The sequence below is a fragment of the Xiphophorus couchianus genome, chromosome 19, assembly GCF_001444195.1.
Source record: "Xiphophorus couchianus chromosome 19, X_couchianus-1.0, whole genome shotgun sequence".
NCBI classification, from domain to species: Eukaryota; Metazoa; Chordata; class Actinopteri; order Cyprinodontiformes; family Poeciliidae; genus Xiphophorus; species Xiphophorus couchianus.
The window spans coordinates 14,180,036-14,195,154 of record NC_040246.1 but is presented as its reverse complement, the minus strand read 5'-3'; positions in this window follow the sequence as shown (position 1 = coordinate 14,195,154).

The following is a 15,119-nucleotide window of genomic DNA, read 5'->3' as shown; positions in this document are numbered from 1 at the left end:
TGCCGCATGTCTTCTCCCCTCTCCTTCCCCCTTTCCTGTCAGCCTACTTTTACTGTATATAAGGGACACGAGAGCCCACAAAAAGACCCCCCGGAGGGGTAAAAAAAAAGATTGCTGCTCTGTTTTTTCTCACAATATTGACCTTCTATTTGTCTCCATCCATCGTCCCTTTGAATCTTATCAGCTTCCTGCACTGTGCTAAAGGGAAGCGTCCCCACAGCATGATGCTACCACCACATTTCACAGTCAGAATGGCAAGTTCAATGTGAACTTTGGCCATAAAGCTCAGTTTTGGACTCATCTGAGCAGAGAATCTCCTTCCATATGTACATTTTCTTTCAACAATGGCTGTTATCTCATGAAAAAAACAAATTTGTGAAAAATACGAGTGGCAGTTGAGAGATTCTTTCATCTGAGCTGTGGATCTTTGCAGCTCCTCCAGAGTTACCATGGGTCCAATGACTGATTCCTTTGCCATGTGTGTCTGTTTTTGTGGGTTTTCTGTTGTACCATACCATGTGTTTCATTGTTCTGATGATGGATTGAACAATCCTGCATAGAATGTTTACTGATGAGCTCTAACATGAGTTTGTCACAGAGTAGCTGTATTTATACTGAAGTTATACTACATTTAGGTGGACTCTAATCACTCATCAAATTTGTCCTGAAGGCAATTGGTTGTGCTACATTATATTAAGTTATCACAATTAAACAGGGAACAATACAAATTCATGTCACATTTTTAAGATTTTCATTTGGAAATCATAAACCTTGTATAATTTTCCTTGTAATTTACAAGTAGGCACTACTTTGTTTCAGTCTACTGATAAAAGGTATTGAAGTTTATGCTTTTAACACTTCAAAATCTGGAAAAGTTCCTTTGGAAAAGCCTTGTAAAGGCTTTAGCAAAGAGCAGGATTAAATGAGGAATCAATCAGGAAAATACAAATATCCAGGACAGAAGAGCATAACTATTGTTGAGGTTGGACAAGGATTGTTAATTTGTCTGTGCACTAATGAAATGTGAGCAGACCTTGATGGTCAGGATGCCAGCTATAATACATGAGAAATGGTATGATCATCGCGAGGAAATAACCGAAAAGGAAAATTTGAATTCCGCAAAAGCCGAAGGTATCTAACACCGGATTTAGAAACAACTAACATAAGCCGCAGCTTAGTGCCAGAACCCTGTGCAGCCAAACCACTGTTTAATAAATCAGCAGGAGCTCGTGGAATAAAATTCATTGTGGAAAAAGAACATCCTGAGGCATATCTTGGACCTAGTCTCAGTAACACAAGAACTGAGAATTAGTATTGAGTTTGGAAACAAACATATTTTTTTCTGGAGTATTTAACATGCCCAATAATGTCTATATAGAGCTCGACATGCAAAAATCAGTCTTGGGTGTGAATATCTGATGTCTTAAAGAGAAAAGAAAATACAGCCAGTTCTTGAGAAAATTACTTCATGTGTCACTGATGTGGGATGAGAGGGGAGGAGGCAGAGCATCAGTTCTTACCAAATTTTTTTGATAAGCCTTGTGACAACTCTGTTAGATAAGTGGTGGAAGGAAACAGAAAAAGCTTTCCATGTGGTATTTTCTTTTTCTGGCTCATTCCTTTGCCCGGCTGCCAGAGACATATCTTTAATGGATGTACATAGAGGACAAGGAGTGAGGGAGGAATGAAGGGTGAAGCACTCAACATGCATGAGGGAAAATAGTCCTCCCAAATGGTTTTGATGGTTGTGGACCACAACGCATATTAATCTGGGCCAGCAGCCAAGCTAAACAACCCAATGGGGCAAAGGGAAAGCTGTAATTAGGAAAGGGGACTTTTAAATGAAGTATCTGGGGTTGGGATAAAACAAGGCGAGACAAATGCCATTTCAGTGTACAAATAAAAGTCTGAGAAGCCAAGAGGCAACCTGGGAGTTGTAGAAGCGTTTCCTCTGAACAGGGGTTGCACATTGATGTGAAGCCACCTGTTTAATGATGCCGAACACACACATACAGCACACCCCTCATGAGAAAACATTCTCTAGTCTACACTCTGCACACACTGTCACCTTTCTCTTCTGCCTGTACAGTAGACACACACTGAATGAATTCCTGAGTATGTTCTGCCAAGTCACACGGCTTGTGGAGCACGACGGTCCACAAACCAGATGGAGATGATACGTGACAAGGAGCAGGTTGCGCATTTAAGAGTGTGGGCGTGTGTATGTGTGTGTGGTTAGAAGAGTCTATGTGGCTCTTTATTAACACAGGAAACTTGCTTATAGGTGTAACTTAAAATAGTAAGATTTGAAGGTTACAAATGAGTGATTTTCTTGGAATAGAAAAAAAAGAAAAGAACATTGAAATAATCAAAAAATATTTTATATACATGTTTTAATTTCCTTAATGCCCTTTCAGTCCAGCTTGTGGTTTCAGTTGGATGAAAGTAGCTGCCAGTAAAATGACTATAACATTAGCTTTCACTGTGCAAGCTAACATGTACAATGCCTTGCAGAAAAAGTCCTATCTATTGAACTTTTACACATTATATCCTGCTACAACCATAAATGTCAAACAGTTTTATTAAGATTTTATGTGAAAGAACAACACAAAGCTGTGCATAACTGCAAAGTGGAAGGAAAATAATGCCTTTAAAAATGCCTTATTTATTTAATGTTCATAAAAATCCAACATTTCTGTAAAGGCCTCAGAGGTTTATAAGGGAACATTAAAGAACAAATTAGCTTGATGAGGACAAAGGAACACAGCAGAAAAGTCAGGGATAAAGCTGTGAAGAGCTATGTTATAATATCCAAGCTTTGAACATCACATGTGGTGCTATTCAATGCATTATCCAAACATACAAACACAATGCCAAAGGTGCAAATCCACCAATGACCACCATACGACTGCTGACTTTTACAGTGCACATGGTAGAATCAGTGTGAGATTCTACAAATCTGAAATTCATATAAAAATAACAACAGGCAAGGTGTTTAATCAATCTGTGGTAAGACTACATACAGTGTTTGAGCTTGAGAAATTTTGCAAAACAGAATAGCCAAAAGCTTCAAATTGTAGAAGTTCAAAACTGCAAGAAGCATATCCCTGTAATTGTGGTGAAAGAGAATTTTACTAATTATTGACTTTACCACTGATGAGAAATCAATATGCACACTTTTGAGATCATTATTCATAAAACATTTTAAAAACCATGTATTATTTTCATTTCACCTTGCAATAATGCCTTACTTTATGTTGACCTACCACATGGAGTCCTAATAAATTAATTTAGGGTCTGTAATTGTAATGTGAAAAAACATTGGAAGGGTATGAATACACTGCACATGTTGGTGAGTTTGCTCACTGTGGCTGGAGAACAGAAAGGAGGGCATGTGAGATGCGTGCTGCATCGATTGTTCTCCCAGAACTCTGAAAGTGATTTTCTCACTATATCTCACAGGAAATGATTCATTAGGCTGCAGCCCAGTTGGGATCCGTCTGACAGGGAATAAGAAACAGCTCCTCACCCCAGGCGGCTACATTTGGAGTGCGCGTTGAGACACAAAGGGGGAAGATAGAAAGCAGCCCACAAAGCCACCGACATAGGAGGAAGGAGTGGATTTAATATGGCAGTGAAGGACACAAGCAGAAGGTTAGAGGATGGAGATGGAGGAGGGTGAGGATGTAATAAAGGAGGGAGGGGAAAAAGCTGGAGAGGGGTACAAAGAGGGAGTCTCTGTGGCTTTGAGTAAACGGAACAACATCTCCCAGACAAACTCAGCTTTCCTGGAAGGAACACAAATGGGCGGAAACATAGGAAACATAGGAAACCAGAAAAACGCAATGTTCTGATCCTTCTGAGGTCTTCTACTCTCACTGCTCTGTGTCACCCATTGTCACACTAGGGAGACAAAAACCAAAAATGAATCATTAAGTGGTCCAAATGAAAGAAGGTCACACAAGAATTACAGCATGAAAAGGGCTATGTTACATATTTTCCAGCCATGTAGTGCCACTTTATAGCACAGTCAAGTAACTATGTACCTTCTGTTCTCATACAAATGCTGTATTTGTATCAACTAGAAATTTGATTTCACAATTGGAAATTGGTCCCTGTCTCTTATAGAGGATCTTGCTCTTTCTGACACTTTGCCTTCAGCACATCCTTACAGTGCCTTTCCATGATGCTGTTTACAGCCATTCTTTTGGAGTTTTGGACTGAAAAGTAGTTTATTTGATGAGACCAGCAGACTTGCAGTCCCACCAGGTGTTTACTAATTGCTGCTGTCACTAGTCTGATGGAGCTGATTGGTGAAGGAGCAGGAAAGGGGAGCTCTGTGTGGCAGAAGTTCAGCAACTCAAAAGAAGAGCTTTGAGTAAAGAAGCAGCATTTTGTAGGCAGATTCAAATTGACGGCACAGCAAATTCAAGGGTTTCTCAAACATGCATGAAAGAATCAAATAGCATAAAACTGAAAAAAGTCAATTTTACATAAGCCTCCCATCCCTTCAAGAAGAACCTAATGTATAACTTTTCCCATTAATGTAAAACCACATGTCTGCACACAGTTATGCTTTTTTTTATACACTTGCAACTTTATACACTCGTCTCATGTTTTAATGACCATCCAGCTACCAATAGCAAATGAATATACTTTAAAAAAAGACAAATGTCAGTTGGATAGACATAAACTTTGAATTCTGGCATTTAAAGCTCATTGGTATTGTTACTAAGCTCTTATAGCAGTAATCTCAAGAATTTTGGTATACAATAAACATCCATGAGATGCTAAGCAGTTGTGCTTCATGACCCAGTTACTGTCAAAGATTGAAGTATGAGTAAGTATGATTATACATACTTTTCATTATTGTTATAAACCAAACTTAAATCAGTAGATCCCTTCTACTGTGTCACATCTAGATGGCCATTAGTCTAGCAGTGAACTTGCCTGAACTTTGATCCTGCATCCAAAATTCCTCTCCTTACTAATCCACTACACCCTTTCCGTTAAACACAAAACACTTCATCTAAGCGGGCTGCAAATAGAGCATTCAAATGCTTACATGTCAAGATGTCGGCATGCTGACCTGAGAGGTTACATTTTGTAATTGTGTCAACTCTTTCCACTGTAATACATTCATTTGTTAACTCAGAGTTTACACTTTTACATAAAATATGTTCATCCTTGCAGGACTCCACCTACATGAGTGATGGTAAAAAGATAAAGAGGATCTTCAAGAGGGAAGGCAGTAAAGTTAAAGTGACCAGAGCAGAGCAGGAGATAAACCAGACCTGAAACGGAGAACAGTGGGGTGAAGGAAGAAGAACAGAGAAGAAACAAAGCTAAAAGACACCTGGGCTGGATCCTAAGATTCATTGCTGAACCTTCAAACCAGTTTGACAAAGTGAGAAACTGAGAAATATATCAAACATGCAACAATAAAGCATTCACAGAATATAAGTGTGCATCTAGTGTGAATATATGCATGTGTATATGCAGAGCTCCATGTGTGAGCTCACGCTTCAGTTGAAGCTTCACAATAAAGCAGCATATTATGAATAAGTGTCAGTAAACTGTTGGTCTGGGAACACAGCGACCACCGGCAACCACATTACATTTCAAAAATGAGACTCCTCTCCCTCATCTTCATCTATCATCTCATAAAAACCATAACAGCATTTGTGTGTGAATACAAGGCAGTGCTCCAAGAATTTGCTCTAAGTTGCTCACAGCAGTCAGGCAATCTGTCGACGCAGTCTGAAAGCCAGAAAACGTGTAAACCATGCAAACTCTGGGTGCATTTTCTTGAGCGATTTAAAACCAAGATGATAATTTTCATGTCTTCTGTCACAAAAAGTCAATAAAATCTTACATTACATTGATAATTTACTGCCCCTCTGCACTGAAGTGGTGTTCTTTGATGAATCTGGTCAGGGTTACCATTTCTCCAATTTCTCTTTCAGACATGTTTGTGTTTGTATGTTTATGTAACCCGGTACAGAAATATCCAACAAAGCAAAACAATTTAGTATAAAATTTCCTCTTTTATGTCAATAAACATGAGCGTTAGGGACATAAACTTAAAGTGAGGGGTTTGCAGCTGGTCAACAATCCCTATTCTGTGGTCAATAGCTACCAGAACAAAGTTCAGAAATACAGATTCATAAATGTCAAGAAATTAACTAAACAAATTCAAATACAATAAATACAAAATAAAATTTCCTCAATGTAATTTTTGGTTTATGACTTAAAGCATTGTCACTTTACTTTTGAAAACCTTGTCATTCTGATTAAATGTAGTGGGGATAAATTTAAGAAGATTTTATTTTACAAAAATATTTGTTGCATTGCTTTCAATTAAACATATGAGCTGCTTCTTTTTATTAAAATACTTATAGAAAATGGACAGGCTGAAGAGCTTTACCAAAAATATCAAACTTAATATTCTGCCATATTGTTGTACAATGGCAATGGTTTTGCATGAGCCACTGTAAATCTCAGTCCTTGAAGAACTTCTTCTGTTTGACTAAATTCAGGTTTCTACAGCAGCTTTCTACTGCTTTTAAGACAATGACTGCTAATTGATACATCACAGAACCCCAATACAAAGCAAGCAAAGAGTTAAAACTTTAAATAGTGATGTGTGTCTCACACTCCATGGTCGTTTCTCAGTTTGATGCTTAGAAGACTATTATTGAAGAATCTATTGACTGCTAAAGGTGAATTAAACATAGATTTAATACTTCACTCTACAAAGTAGAAATATTTATAAGGTAATTTTGTAGACCCCATAAACTCCCAGCACAGGCATCCATTTCTTGTGTGTGTTTCTAGAATCAAACACTTAAACAGCCACTTCCCAGACCATCACAACACACATCACATTATGCTCCACATCTGCTTAGACGATGTTTCGGTAAAACAAAGAAAGCCCCATGTGCAATGAAGACCAACCTAGGGAAGCTTTTGTGCCTCTTCTCTGCTTTTGTTATGCCTTTAACAAAGTCAAGCTGTCCCTTTGCTTCTGCCAAGCTTTGTGCTGCAGCCATTTTCCCAAAAAGAAGCCATCTCTTGGGCAAAGATGCTGTGCTGATATTCAGAGCAGATTACCTCTGCTGGACATATTCATAAACAGCAACCACATGGTGCAACAAATAATGAGAGCCATGATGACAACCACAGGCCTGATGAGAATCTTAATTTGACTCAGTCCTATGGCAGTGGTCATTCATGTCATTCCTCCCTCTCCTTCCCTTGATCCACCTCTCTAAAGTCCTCTCAGTCCTTATATCTTTCTTTACAGACATGCAGTAATAACACTTAGGCAAGTCTAAGTCAGAAAGAAATGAAGGACACTTCGTAAAACATCAAGTCCTGTCACGATATGAAGCATTTGTACCTTGGATTTGTATATCGTAAGTATATTGGAGTGAAGGATGTGAACTTTTCAATCTGCTACTGTCTCAAAAATGAGTAAACTACTTGTTTCTATGGTGACACTGTCTTGTTTATTTTTTTCAGTAATGACCTGATAGCAAAATTATTTTCGACCCCCAAATTTCATCCTTCTGACCCGACTAAGGAGGTTGCCACAGATTCATAACAACTAGGAGTATAAAACAGGACTGTGGAAATTATATGATGATTCATTACTATTCTCAAAACATATTTGAGGTTCTTATTTGGGAGAGTTTGTTTTACTAATTTCTCTAACTTAAGGAAATAGCAAAACAAATTTTTGTCTGAAGTTATCAGACACGAACATGTATTTCAGAGAAGTCAAATCAAAAGTAAAATCCAACTACTGCATTTGTTGTCAGGGGGAACAGAGATTGTCAGCATGACTAAGTTTTGCTATTCCAGGAATTTGTGCTGTACAAATTCTGCATCTGTACAAAAAGTTCACAATGAATCATTCTGGGAAAAGAGGAAATGGTCCATTAAGGCACCTGATTTTCAAATTATACAGTTCAGAGCCACTGAGTTATTAAAATCCTAAAAGATTTCCATCTCTGACAACTGTTACAGGAATTTTTGGGCTCAGCAAATTTAGTTCCAGGTTGATATGACTCACATTGAACAAAGAGAATGGTTATTCTCTTTATTTAAAGCCACCTTAGTCTGTTACTGAAAATGTGCTGTCATTACATGCCAATTATTGTGACAAATCTACAGAATGCAGCTGAAAGCAAGCAGGGAATGCAGAGAAGCAGCCCATGTTTTAAAGCTGTCACATTAAAGCTTTACTGAAAACTCTCCTCTGCCTCTGTTTACCTCACATTTTGCTGATTTCCTGTTACTAATAGACCAGCCACGCCGGATTGTGGTATCCGACGGGGACGTTCTCTGTGCACAAACTTAAGATCCCAACTGAAGTGACGAGAGAAAAGACGCAGTGGGTAAGTGAATGTCATTCCAAATATGTAATGACATTATTCTTAATCACTGTCTCCCCAAACAAATCTCCTTTCCAACTTGTGGAACCGCTGAAACCACATCCTGGTGTTTTTCAACAAAATGCTAACCTGGTGACAGCTCTCGAAATGTTTCGTGGCATTATATACCACTGTGATATGTTGAGCAATTGCTAAGCCCGGCGGTATCGTCTGTCTGTCAGTAAGCACAGCACGATAGAGTGCAGGAGGCAAGACGAAGTAACGAAGAAAGAAAAGCGGAGGGAGGGAGGCATCTCTACTTTGAGACACTTTATGTAATCTAGACAATAGAAAACAGGAAAAGAGGTCATGGGTATGTCTCCTCGCAAAAGACGAGTGCAAAACTCTTCAGATGGGAGTCACACTGCACACCCACATGCAGACATAGGTATGAATTCACAAGCATAAAAAGTCAGCAGAAGGATTGTGAGCAACGACAGAGATCCATCAGCGTTGAACCCATGTAAACCTATATGCCGTGTAACCCTAACACCAGATCTATCACAGAGCTGCCTGCTGTCTGTGCTCTCTCACTGTCTAAAACCCACCAACTGAATACTGCAAGACCTTTCCAAAACACCTACAGTAAATCACTGACTACACAAACAGGCCTGCTGTATAATTTATGCCTATTCAGCTCCTACTTTTGTGATTTAAAGCGATTGCTTCAGCAGAGCAGCCTCCAGGTGCATCTCTTCTCCCACGCATTTTCACAGCAAGTAAATCCATCGCATACACACTGATCACAGGAAGCGTGATGTTGGGTTTTAGGATATCTGACACACTGGGAATTAGACTTTAGGAGACATAACTTTTTTGTCCAAGGATAATTTTTATGTGGCAAATGGCATGTGGAGGGCAGTTTTTCTCTTTTCCCTCCTGAAACTTTCACTTCAGCAGAATTTTCTGTTTCTGTATGTTCAGTTGGAGCTGCAGTCAAAACTCTTCTTATGGTTCAGCAACTAATATGATAGAAATCTACTGATTTTGGAAAACATAATTGTGCTGGAGGAAGGGACATTACAGTTTGTTACGACTGGAGTCGTTAAATGTTATTATGTAAATGAGTGTGCAGGTACTTGTTTTTGATTGGTGCCTGGAGGACGACGGGGGACGTCCGATTGGTGGCTTCCCGGATGTGAGGAGTATAAAAGCGGCTGACGTGGACTTCCTGGAAGATCTCTCCTCTGCTCATCTCAACCGGCCACACTGTTTGTTTTGTTTGTTCAACTTCTTGGTTTGGAGTTTGTAGGAGTGAGCTGCCATTTATGTTGCCTTAGTTCTTTCCTGTTTTTTTAGTTGGGGAGGTAAGTTTTTGTCATTTGGTTTATTTATTTTTCGGTTAGGTAAGTTGATTATTATTTAGATAGTTCCTTTTGTTTGTTGTTTTGGCACTAGCTCATTCTGAAGTTATATGCTCCATTTTTGTTATATTTAAATCAAACATATATTTTTTAATAAACATCATTGTAAAATGTTTAACTTTGTATGTGTTGGCTGTTTGGGATGGGACGAGGAGGAGGGACCTTTCATGTTATGATCTGGCCACCCCTAGACGGGTCGTAACATGAATTGGGGGCTCGTCCGTTCAAACCCCTCCCAATTTTGAATTTGGGTCTCGTTTCGTCTTCTCTCGTTTTGTTGGTAAGTGTTCGTTGTTCTGATTGGCAGTTTTATTTTGTGCACGGGGAAATTATGGAGAAGGGATTTTCCCTTGCTGATTTTGTGAGTTCACCTTCTTGGGTAAAATTAGAAAAATGTAGAAAAGCGGACCTAATTATTGTGGCTGACCATTATGATGTTGAGGTGTCTTGCAGTGATCGAAAATCGGAACTGAAGGAAACGCTGTGTGAACAACTGGTGGAGAGAGGTGTGTTGCAAGTGACTGCAGTGAAGGAAGCTGGAGACGCCGCATTTGGAGCGGGTGTTGACGCAGCACTGGCTGATGTGCCTGCTGCAGTCTTGGAGATCAACCAAGATTCTAAACCTCTTGAAGGTATGTCGTCTGAGAATCTGCGTCTCGCACTCCATATAAGGGAGGTGGAGAACCGCAACAAGGAGCTCGAAGTGAAAGCCATGCATCTTCGAATCAGAGCTCTTGAGCTCCAAAACAGTGCTCCTGCAGTTTCACCAAAACCACCAAGCACAGATTCTTCTATTTCTGTTTCTTTTGACATTAGTAAGCACATCACATTGGTTCCGCCATTTCGTGAGTCTGAGGTCGACTCTTATTTTGGCGCATTTGAGCGCATAGCCGCTGCTTTGAGCTGGCCGAAGGAATTCTGGTCCCTTTTGCTACAGTGTAAGCTTGTTGGAAAAGCCCAAGAGGTGTGTTCAAGTTTGTCTATTGAGCAAAGTCTAGATTATGACACTCTTAAGAAAACCGTGTTGCAAGCTTATGAACTTGTCCCTGAGGCATATCGTCAGAAATTCAGAAATCTTAATAAAACTGCTAATCAGACATTTGTTGAGTTCGCACGAGAGAAGAACGTTTTGTTTGATAAGTGGTGTCATTCGTGTAAAGTTAAAACTATTGGTGATCTAAAATCCTTAATTTTGTTAGAAGAGTTTAAAAAGTGTCTGCCTGAACGGATTGTGACTTATTTAAATGAACAGAAAGCGTCATCATTGATGAACGCAGCGCTGTTGGCTGACGAATTTATTTTGACTCATAAAAATGTGTTTTCTTCACAGAATTCGTTTCAGGAAAATTTTTTTGAACGGAAAAATGCATTTTCAAGGTCAGTAAGTCGAAATGTGCCATCTGTTGCTTCAAAATCAAACAACCGTGATTGCTTTTATTGCCACGCACCTGGACATTTAATTGCTGCGTGCCCAGTCTTGAAGAAAAAAGAAGCTAAAAGTATAAAAACTCCTGCGGGTGTGGGATTTATAAAGTCAGTTTCCCAGCCGAATGTACGCGGTGATATTCAACAAAAACCTAAAGTTGATGTTGATCCGCAGTTTTTGCCATTTATTTCGCAGGGTTTTGTTTCTTTGACGGGTGAGGAAAAAGATCAAGTCCCGATCACAATCCTTAGAGATACAGGTGCTTATCACTCTTTTTTGTTAGAATCTCTGCTGCCTTTATCTAGTCAAACATCTTGTGGTTCAGATATTCTCGTGTGGGGAATAAAAATGAGCGTAACCAAAGCCCCTTTGCACATGGTGCACTTGTGTTCACCATTAGTTTCGGGACGCGTTAAAGTAGCCGTGCGTCCGCAATTACCTATTGAAGGAGTTTCCCTCATTCTTGGTAATGATCTGGCTGGCGGAAAAGTGTTTCCTCCACCAGAAGTTGTTGATGACCCAATTTCGTTTACCCTTGCTGATGAATCAGCTGCCACTTTGGATGTGTTTCCTGCGTGCGCAATTACACGCGCGCAAGCTCGTAAAATGGGTGAAATTGTAGATTTGTCTGGGTCTTTTATGGCTACACTTGATGAAAATGGCTTTGATTCAAATGACTCTGTAAAAATGTTAAAATGTGACGTCTCTGAACTTATTCCTGCAGATAAAACTTTGAGTTTGAACATTAATAAGGAGATGTTGGTCAAAGCGCAGCAGAATGACCCGTCACTGAGTTCTTGCTTTTCTGTTGCAGATAAGAATGGATTTAAAACTCAAGTGACCTATTTTGTTGAAAACGGTGTTTTGATGAGGTCCTGGTCCCAAGATTCAGGTGATCTACATAGAATAAACCAGGTGGTTGTGCCAAAAGATTACAGACCTCAGATTCTGAGCCTCGCACATGATGCCAGCTTGGCTGGACATCTCGGTGTTAAAAAAACTTATCACCGTGTGTTACGTAATTTCTTCTGGCCTGGGTTAAAGTCTGACGTGGTGAATTATTGTAGGTCATGTCACATATGTCAATTAGTGGGAAAGCCAAATAAACCAATTCCACCAGCGCCTCTTCATCCCATTCCAGCGCTCGGCGAACCATTTCAACGAGTTTTATTGGACTGTGTGGGCCCTTTGCCAAAAACCAAGTCGGGTTATCAATACATCTTAACTCTGATGTGTGCTGCCACTCGTTTTCCGGAAGCTATTCCATTACGCACGTTAAAGGCGAAGAACATTGTGAAAGTCCTCATAAACTTTTTTTCGACTTTTGGTTTACCTATGGTTGTTCAAACGGATCAAGGGACAAATTTTATGTCAAAGGTCTTTGCTCAAGTTTTGAATGAACTGAAAATTAAACATCAAACCTCCAGCCCTTATCATCCAGAGTCACAGGGTGCGCTGGAGAGGTTTCGTCAAACCTTGAAAATTATGTTGCGCAAATACTGCCTTGAATCTGATAAAAGTTGGGATGAGGGTCTTCCACTTCTGCTATTTGCAGTTAGAGAAACCATTCAGGAATCCCTTGGATTCAGTCCGGCAGATTTGGTATTTGGACACACTGTTCGTGGTCCGCTCCAACTCGTTAAAGAGAAATGGTTGTCAGAGTCGCGTCAAACTGAACATAATGTGTTGGATTATGTTAGTAGTTTTAGAGAGCGTCTTTTTCATGCATGTCAGCTGGCCCAAGAAAATCTGGCTAAGGCTCAGAATAAAATGAAAGCTCGTTATGATAAAAAAACTGGGAGTAGAAATTTCACTCCAGGTGAAAAGGTTTTAGTACTACTTCCCTTGAGTGGATCGAGTCTTCATGCACAATTTTCAGGACCGTATGAGGTGGAGAAAAAAATAAATGAAACAAACTATGTGATTAAGACTCCGGATCGAAAACGAAAAACGAGGATTTGTCATATTAACATGCTCAAACGTTACGTTTCCAGGGAAGGCATTGTAGATAACACCTGTTTTGTTACCCCTGTTTCTGTTTGCTCTTCACCCCCACCATATCATCTGGCAGATGACGATTTGAGGGAGAACAGCGGTTGCATGCCTGTGACCCGTTTGCGGAACTCTGAAGTGATGGGAAATTTGGAATCTTTTCTATCTCATTTGTCACAGCCTGCCCGCAAAGATATTACTGACCTGATTGAAGCTAATTTATTACTTTTCTCAGATCATCCGCACCAAACATCCGTGCTGTTCCATGATATTGATGTGGAGGTTGAGAAGCCAATTAAACAACATGCTTACAGAATAAATCCAACAAAGCGTGTTTTGATGCAACAGGAAGTGGCTTACTTGATTGAACATGGTTTAGCAGTACCCAGTAACAGCGCGTGGAGTTCGCCCTGCCTCCTAGTCCCAAAGCCAGATAATACATTTCGGTTTTGTACAGATTACAGGAAGGTTAATGCTGTCACCAAATCCGATTCTTTTCCACTTCCTAGAATGGAAGATTGCATTGATCGTGTTGGCTCCGCTAAATTTGTCACAAAGTTGGACCTGTTAAAGGGTTACTGGCAAGTTCCGTTAACACCAAGAGCTTCCGAAATTTCTGCTTTTGTAACTCCTGATCATTTCCTCCAATATACCGTTATGCCTTTCGGGTTGCGTAACGCACCCGCTACATTCCAACGTTTAATGCAAAAGGTATTATTGGGAGTGAAAAGTTGTGAAGTATATTTGGATGATGTAGTTATTTATTCTGCCACTTGGACAGAACATCTGGAAACTCTTTCGGAAGTGTTCAGTCGTTTTTGTGATGCCTCTCTCACATTGAATCTCTCGAAATGTGAGTTTGGAAAAGCCACAATCACTTATCTAGGAAAGCAAGTTGGTCAAGGACAAGTACGTCCTATTGCTGCTAAAGTGCAAGCAATAATTGATTTTCCTATCCCACAGACAAAAAAAGACTTGCGTCGCTTTTTGGGAATGTGTGGTTTTTATCGCGGGTTTTGTAAAAATTTTTCAGATGTGGTTAGTTCATTGACTGAACTTGTTAGTCCTTTGAAACCTTTTATTTGGTCTTCCTCTTGTCAGGTCGCGTTTGAGTCCGCTAAAGCATTGTTGTGCAGTGCACCGGTGCTGGCTGCGCCAAATTTTGAGCGTCCTTTTAAACTTGAAGTTGATGCAAGTTTGTGTGGTGCTGGAGCTGTGCTTCTGCAGGACGATGAGCGAGGCATAGAACATCCTGTCTGCTACTTTTCGAAAAAGTTTAATAAACATCAGTTTCATTACAGCACAATCGAAAAGGAAGCTCTTGCTCTGTTACTTGCGTTACAGAACTTCGAAGTTTATATTGGTTCTAGTGCACGACCTGTCCAAGTGTTCACCGATCATAATCCGCTGGTCTTCGTCTCCCAAATGCGAAATTCCAACCACCGACTGATGCGCTGGTCTCTGCTGCTGCAAGATTTTAACTTGCAGATTAACTATAAAAAGGGTAAGGATAATGTATTAGCTGATGCTTTATCTAGAAGTTTTTAACTCATTTGAATTAAACACTTAGGGGTGTGTTTAATTCTTGTGATTGGGGGTGTTACGACTGGAGTCGTTAAATGTTATTATGTAAATGAGTGTGCAGGTACTTGTTTTTGATTGGTGCCTGGAGGACGACGGGGGACGTCCGATTGGTGGCTTCCCGGATGTGAGGAGTATAAAAGCGGCTGACGTGGACTTCCTGGAAGATCTCTCCTCTGCTCATCTCAACCGGCCACACTGTTTGTTTTGTTTGTTCAACATCTTGGTTTGGAGTTTGTAGGAGTGAGCTGCCATTTATGTTGCCTTAGTTCTTTCCTGTTTTTTTAGTTGGGGAGGTAAGTTTTTGTCATTTGGTTT